Source organism: Ascaphus truei, unplaced genomic scaffold (assembly GCF_040206685.1).
Source record: "Ascaphus truei isolate aAscTru1 unplaced genomic scaffold, aAscTru1.hap1 HAP1_SCAFFOLD_1384, whole genome shotgun sequence".
NCBI lineage: Eukaryota > Metazoa > Chordata > Amphibia > Anura > Ascaphidae > Ascaphus > Ascaphus truei.
The window spans coordinates 47,507-55,333 of record NW_027454264.1 but is presented as its reverse complement, the minus strand read 5'-3'; the positions used below and the strand labels follow the sequence as shown (position 1 = coordinate 55,333).

At 52.2% G+C, this 7,827-nt stretch overlaps 1 protein-coding gene across 6 annotated transcripts in view; it reads left to right on the top strand.

Annotated features, from left to right (window-relative positions):
• Positions 1-783: 783 nt before the first annotated feature.
• The window catches only part of LOC142475789 (endoplasmic reticulum membrane adapter protein XK-like), a 30,982-nt gene continuing 23,938 nt past the window's right edge, over positions 784-7,827 (top strand). For 5 of the 6 annotated variants that reach the window (XM_075581520.1, XM_075581511.1, XM_075581519.1 and 2 more), the window contains exon 1: positions 784-1,533. The gene's annotated coding sequence lies outside the window, so the exon portion shown is untranslated. Of the gene's footprint in view, positions 1,534-3,565; positions 3,590-7,827 lie in introns of those variants that run through there. The other variant, XM_075581516.1, reaches the window with a different exon arrangement.

The window sequence follows — 7,827 nt, the reverse complement described above, 5'->3', positions numbered from 1 at the left end:
CCCCGACTCCTGTGCCGCTCCCTGACTCCTGTGCCGCTCCCAGACTCCTGTGCAGCTCCGCTCCCTGACTCCTGTGCCGCTCCCTGACTCCTGTGCCGCTCCCTGACTCCTGTGCCGCTCTGCCCCGACTCCTGTGCCGCTCCCTGACTCCTGTGCCGCTCCCTGACTCCTGTGCCGCTCCCTGACTCCTGTGCAGCTCCCAGACTCCTGTGCCGCTCCCAGACTCCTGTGCAGCTCCGCTCCCTGACTCCTGTGCCGCTCCCTGACTCCTGTGCCGCTCCCTGACTCCTGTGCCGCTCTGCTCCCTGACTCCTGTGCCGCTCTGCTCCCTGACTCCTGTGCCGCTCTGCTCCCTGACTCCTGTGCAGCTCCGCTCCCTGACTCCTGTGCCGCTCCCTGACTCCTGTGCCGCTCCCTGACTCCTGTGCTGCTCTGCTCCCTGACTCCTGTGCCGCTCCCTGACTCCTGTGCCGCTCCCTGACTTGCCAAGCCTGGTACGTGAGAGGAGGCGGGGGGGCCAAATTTAAATTTTCGCGTAGGGCGCATGCCACCCTTGTGCCGGCCCTGTAGTGATTCCTTATATACTCTAAACCACACCAAATGAGACTGTCTAGTTATTCTTACTTTGTGCTCATGTTTTACTTTCTGCCTCATTGGTTATTATGTTACTTTTATGGCATGTTTGTCCCTTCAACAGCTAGGTTGCTGCTTATCTACAGACACCATGTTCTTTCTCTGGTTTCTGGGCGTTCTGCCAACATTACCATGTGTCTCTATATCTCTCCCATTCTCCTTCTCTCTGTCTCCCCCCTCTCTGTATCTCTCCCATTCTCCTTCTCTGTCTCTCTGTATCTCTCCCATTCTCCTTCTCTGTCTCTCCCTCTCTGTGCCTCTCGCATTACCTCTCTGTCTCTCTCCCATTCCCTCCCTCTCCCTCCCCCCTCTCTGTATCTCTCCCATTCTCCTTCTCTGTCTCTCCCTCTGTGTCTCTCGCATTACCTCTCTGTCTCCCCCTCTCTCTCTCTGTATTTCTCCAATTCCCTCTCTCTCCCTCCCCCTCTCTGTATCTCTCCCATAGGCACTCAGATAGCAGCACCCTCTCCAGTAGTCTGGCCTAGGCCGCGATTATACAGCGCATGATGGCGCTCGCGTGCCAACCACAAATTGCCTAATGCCTAGGAGGCTGCTCCTAGTGCGCGCGTGCGATGGCGCGACCGCGATTTGAAGAGACAATTTTTTTTGTCCTTTCAAGTGTAGCCGCGTGACGTCCACGTCACAGATCGCTGGGGCTGCAGGAGTACGCGAGGCTGTGCGCTCCGTTGTGCGTGGACACGCGGGTAGTATAATCTTAGCCTTATACTCGTGTGCCCAAATCCCTTTGACACTCCAATTTCTTATATATAAACTGCCTGGGAATTAGGTAAAATGAAAAGTGCCTGCTTAGTTCCAACATGACCGACAGCCGGACCTGGCCAGAAGTCGGACCCAACTTGCAGTGCCGGCCGGACGAGCCCCCTGCTGACCATCCACAAGGTAAGTCTGTTTTTGAAAAATATGTATTGTCGGTCTTGTTTATATGTATTGGGAGAGTGGGGGGCTTTTTAATATGTATTGGGGGAGTTGGGGGCTTTTAAAAATGTATTGGGGCTGTGGGGGGCTTTTTAAAATGTATTGGGGGAGAGGGAGGGAGGGGGTGAGAAAAAGCAGGAGTTAGGGTTATAGGGAAAATATATTGAAACACAAACAAGGAAGAAACCCACAACAAGCACTCTGAAGTATCCAAAAGTAACAATAAATGTATTAACCAAAAGAACAACAAATTAAAAAAAAATGCAGCTTAAGATCAAAACTGGGGGGGACAGACGGTACAGGTGTTTCGGGCCCGGAGGAGGGGGGAGAGAATGAGAGGAGGGGGGAGAGAATGAGAGGAGGGGGGAGAGAATGAGAGGAGAAGGGAAGAGAATGAGAGGAGAAGGGGAGAGAATGAGAGGAGAAGGGGAGAGAGAATGAGAGGAGAAGGGGAGAGAGAATGAGAGGAGAAGGGGAGAGAATGAGAGGAGATGGGGAGAGAGAATGAGGAGAAGGGGAGAAAGAATGAGAGGAGGGTGGAGAGGAGGGGGGGGGGAGAATGAGAGGAGAGGGGGAGAGAATGAGAGGAGGGGGAAGAATGACAGGATGGGGGAGAATGAGAGGAAGGGGGAGAGAATGAGAGGAGGGGGGGGGAATGAGAGGATGGGGAGAGAATGAGAGGAAGGGGGAGAGAATGAGAGGAGGGGGGAGAGAATGAGAGGAGGGGGGAGAGAATGAGAGGAGGGGGAGAGAGAGAATGAGAGGAGAGAGAATGGGGGGATGGAGATAGGATGAGAGGAGGGAAAAGAGAATGAGAGGAGGGAGCGAGAGATGAGAGAAGGGGAGAGAATGAGAGGAGAAGGGGAGAGAGAATGAGAGGAGATGGGGATAGAGAATGAGAGGAGGGGGGAGAGAATGAGAGGACGGGGGGGGGGGGAGAGAGAGAATGAGAGGAGGGGGGAGAGAGAGAATGAGAGGAGGGGAGAGAGAGAATAAGAGGAGGGGGAGAGAATGAGAGGAGAGAGAATGAGAGGGGAGAATGAGAGGAGGGGGAGAGAGAGAATGAGAGCAGGGAAAGAATGAGAGGAGGGGGGAGAGAATGAGAGGAGGGGGGAAGAATGAGAGGAGAATGAGAGGAGGGGGGGAGAGAATGAGAGGAGGGGGGTGAGAATGAGAGGAGGGAGAGAATGAGAGGAGGGGGGAGAGAGAGAATGAGAGGAGGGGGGAGAGAGGGAATGAGAGGAGGGGGGAGAGAGAGAATGAGAGGAGGGGAGAGAGAATAAGAGGGGGAGAGAATGAGAGGAGAGAATGAGAGGAGGGGAGAGAGCATGAGAGGAGGGAGAATGAGAGGAGGGGGAGAGAGAGAATGAGAAGAGAGAGAATGAGAGGAGGGGAGAGAGAATGAAAGGAGGGGGAGAGAGAGAATGAGAGGAGAGAGAATGAGAGGAGGGGAGAGAGAATGAGAGGAGGGGGAGAGAGAATGAGAGGAGGGGGGAAGAATGAGAGGAGAATGAGAGGAGGGGGGAGAGAATGAGAGGGGGGGGGAGGGAGAGAATGAGAGGAGGGGGGAGAGAGGGAATGAGAGGAGGGGGGAGAGAGAGAATGAGAGGAGGGGAGAGAGAGAATAAGAGGGGGAGAGAATGAGAGGAGAGAGAATGAGAGGAGGGAGAATGAGAGGAGGGGGAGAGAATGAGAAGAGAGAGAATGGGAGAGAGAATGAGAGGAGAGAGAATGAGAGGAGGGGGAGAGAGAGAATGAGAGGAGGGGGAGATATGTAACAAGCTGTTATAACTGTAGGGTGAGCACATGTCCCGGTTTAGCGGGAAAGTCCCGGATTTGCAGCACATGTCCCCGTGGTTTCGACTGCAGAGCGGGCGGGGCGGGGCTAGCATTGTTGGGGGCGGGGCTAACACGGTTGGGGGTGTGGCTAGCTGGGGGGTGGGGTTAGCATTGTTGGGGGTGGGGCCAGTAGCATGCCTGCTCCTCGCGCAGACCCTCCTGTTACATCTGGTTCCTTTAGGTCAGTGTGTATGTGATGGTCTGTGTGTGTGTGTGTGTGTGTGTGTGTGTGTGTGTGTGTGTGTGTGTGTGTGTGTGTGTGTGTGTGTGTGTGTGTGTGTGTGTGTGTACACGTGATGGTCAGTCTGTGTGTGTGTGTGTGTGTGTGTGTGTGTGTGTATATATATGTATGTGATGGTCAGTCTGTATGTTTGTATGTGATGGTCAGTCTGTATGTATGTGATGGTCAGTCTGTATGTATGTTTGTATGTGATGGTCAGTCAGTCTGTGTGTATGTATGTATATATGTGATGGTCAGTCTGTGTGTATGTATGTATATATGTGATGGCCAGGCTGTGTGTATATACGTGATGGTCAGTCTGTATGTATGTATGTATGTATGTATATATGTGATGGTCAGGCTGTGTGTATGTATGTATATATGTGAGGGTCAGTCTTTATGTATGTATATATGTGATGGTCAGTCTGTATCTATGTATATATATGAAGGTCAGTCCGTGTGTATGTATGTATGTGATGGTCAGCCCGGGGGTGTGTATGTATGTGATGGTCAGTCTGTGTGTGTATGTATGTGATGGTCAGTCGGTCTGTGTATGTATGTGATGGTCAGTCTGTGTGTGTGTGTATGTATGTGATTATCAGTCTGTGTGTATGTATGTGATGGTCAGTCTGTGTGTGTGTGTGTGTATGTATGTGATCGTCAGTCTGTGTGTGAGTATGTATGTGATGGTCAGTGGCTGTTTGTCTGCTGGTCTGTCTGAGTGTTGTATAGGTCAGTGGTTGTGTATGTGTCTTGTGCAAATCCGTGTCAGATAATGTGTCTGAGTTGTGCATGTCAGGGTCTTTATGTGTGAGTTGTGCAGGTCAAGGTCTTTGTGTGTGAGTTGTGCAGGTCAAGGTCTTTGTGTGTGAGTTGTGCAGGTCACGGTGTGTGTGTTGTGTAGGTGGCGGTCTGTGCGTGAGTTGTGTAGCGCGCTCTGTGTGTGTTGTGTAGGTTATGGTCTGTGTATGTGAGTTGTGTAGGTCAGGGTGTGTGTGAGTTGTGTAGGTCGCTGTCTGTGTGAGTTGTATAGGTCGCGGTCTGTGTTTTTGTGTGTACAGTATGTGTAGGGAAGAGAGAATGGCAAGAGTGGGGGACAGGAGAGAGACTGGCAAGGGGGGGGGGGAAGGGAGAGAGAATATTGGGGAGGGAGAGAATGGGGGGGACCAATAACAGAGAGAGAGGGAGTAGGTGGAGAGAGAGAAGAGGAGAGGGAGGGAGGATGAGGGAGGACGAGAGAGGATGGGGGACGAGAGAATGGGGGGGGGTGTGGAGTATAATTAATACATCATAAATTGGGGACGCTATTAGACTAATACCATTACAATATTTATTTTTTAGTGATTCATGTGTTTTATAAATGCATTTTGAATGTGTCCCGGTTTTTAATTTTGAAAATCTGATCACCCTAGTTATAAGAGCAGAAATGCTCCGTAACCACAAAGTGACAGATGTGACAAATGCACCTGGTATTGTCCCCACATCACCCACAGTCTGTTTTGTGTCACTTCCTTTTTGTTTACTTTTTTTAGTGCATCACTTTGTGAACATGTGTACAAAATAAATGTCAGGATAAAAAAGTGTACAGGGAAGGGGGGGGAGTGTTGGAGGGTGTGAGAGCGGGGGGAGTGTTGGAGGGTGTGAGAGCGGGGGGAGTGGTGGAGGGAGAGAGAGGGGGGACTGGTGGAAGAAGAGAGAGAGAAAAAGAGTGCAAAAAAAGGAAGGGAGAAATGGGGAGGAAGAGGGGGAGAGAGTGCTACAATATAATATAAGAATATAGGTGTATACGTTACTTTTACAGACATTTCATGGACAGTTAGAGACAATAGGATTATGGGCGTATATGTTACAGTTACAGACCAGATTAAAATGTGAGACAACTGAAGTCTTAAAAGAACTTAGAATCGTGGTGGATGTGAGAGTCTCCGGCAGACTGTTCCAGTTTTGGGGTGCACGGTAAGAGAAGGAGGAGCGGCCAGATACTTTGTTGAACCTTAGGACCATGAACAGTCTTTTGGAGTCAGATCTCAGAGGATAAGTGCTGCATGTGGTAGGGGTGAGGAGCTTGTTCAGATAGACGGGTAGCTTGCCCAGAAAGTATTTGAAGGCAAGACAGGAAATATGAACTTTGTGCCTAGACTCGAGTGATGGCCAGTCTAGTTGTTTGAGCATTTCCCAGTGACGGGTGTTGTAGTTACATTGGAGGACAGAGCGGCATATTGAGTTGTAGAGGGTGTCTAGTTTGCTAAGGTGAGTTTGCAGTGCTGTACCATATACTATGTTCCCTGATGGAGGGTTTGACGGTAAAGTTTGGGGTTAGGGTGAAAGAGGGGAAGACAATAGCATTTCTAAGGGGACTGACGCTACAGCAGAAGTAATGGGGAATTCTATGGCGTCTGGGACCATAGGGGAATTAAAAGGGTAATTCTTTAAGGATGGGGGCCATATGGGAAGTACATTTAATTTTGTTAGGGACTAGAGCAAAAGTGGAATTTATAGAGACTGGGGCTTAAGGGCAAAAGTGGAATTTTAAAGGGACTGAGGCTACAGGGGAAGCCAAGGAGATTTCTATAGGGTCTTGAGCGATAGGGCAAGTAAAGGAGAATTCTATATGGACTGGGGCTATAGGGAAAGTAAATACATGTTTGTTGGGGACTGGGGCTTTATGGGAAATAAATGGGATTTCTTTAGGGATTGGGGTGATAGGAGATGTAAAAGGGAATTGTATAGGGACTAGGGCTATTGGGGAAGTAAAAAGGATTTATATAATGACTGGGACAACAGGAGAAATAAACGAGCTAATTACATATTTCTGGCTGTGACAGGGTTAATGTCACCTCCCTCCTCTCCCTCCCTCCTCTCCCTCCCCTCTCTCTGACTTTATCATAACAGAGTGGCAGGAAAGAAGAGAAATGAAGAAATAAGAGTTTATCAGATTACTCCCACTGACAGAGAACAAAACTCAGTGCCCATCTCAACGTACATCTCAGTGCCAGCCTCTCACACACACAGCGGCAGTGCCAGCCTCCCCCTAAAACACAGTGGCAGTGCCAGCCTCCCCCTAAAACACGGTGGCAGTGCCAGCCTCCCCCTCACGCACACAGCAGCAGTGCCACACACACAGGCAGTGCCAGCCTCCTCACAAACACAGGGCCAGTGCCAGCTTCTCCCTCACACACGGGCAGTAGCAGTCTCCGTCTCACACACAGTGTCAGTGCCAGCCACACACACAGGAGCAGTGCCAGCCCCCCGCTCTCACACACACAAAACGGCCCTCCCAGCCTCCCCCTCACACACACAGCAGCAGTTCCAGCCTCCCCCTCTCTCACACACACACAGCGGCAGTGCCAGACACACACGGCGGCAGTGCCAGCCTCCCCCTTACACACAGCGACAGTGCCAGCCTCCCCCTCACACAGACAGGGCAAGTGCCAGCCTCCCCCTCACACAGACAGGGCCAGTGCCAGCCTCCCCCTCACACAGACAGGGCCAGTGCCAGCCTCCCCCTCACACAGACGGGGCCAGTGCCAGCCTCCCCCTCACACAGACAGGGCCAGTGCCAGCCTCCCCCTCACACACACAGGACCAGTGCCAGCCTCCCCCTCACACACAGGACCAGTGCCAGCCTCCCCCTCACGCACCCCTCACACAGCAGCAGCAGCAGCAGCCTTCCCCTCACACATACAGCGGCAAGGTCAGCCTCCCCCTCACACACACCCACTGGCAATGCCAGCCTCCCCCTCTCACACAGCGGCAGTTCCAGCCTACCACGCACACACAGCAGCAGTGCCACCCCCCGCCTCTCTCACACACACACACAGTGCCAGCCTCCCCCTCTCTCACACACACACAGCAGCACCAGCCTCACACATACACATAGGGCCGTTGTAACCACTAGGCAACCTACCTGGTCGCCTAGGGAATCAAATTGGGGGGGAGGGGGCGGCAAGAGCGGCGGCGGAAGAGGACGACGGTGGGTGCAGAGCGGCAGCAGAGACGGGGACTGGGAGAAGAGGACCACAGGACCGGAGCAGGGCGATGGCAGAGGAGACGGGCGGTGAGAGGAGAAGACAGAGTTCCAACAGAGTAGAGCAGGGCGGCAGATGTGGATGGCAAGGGAGGAGCACCCCATCAGTCTGAACCAGAAGTCTTCACTGACTTCAGGTGTCTCCCGATGTTACAGCGCTGCTCCTCCCCTG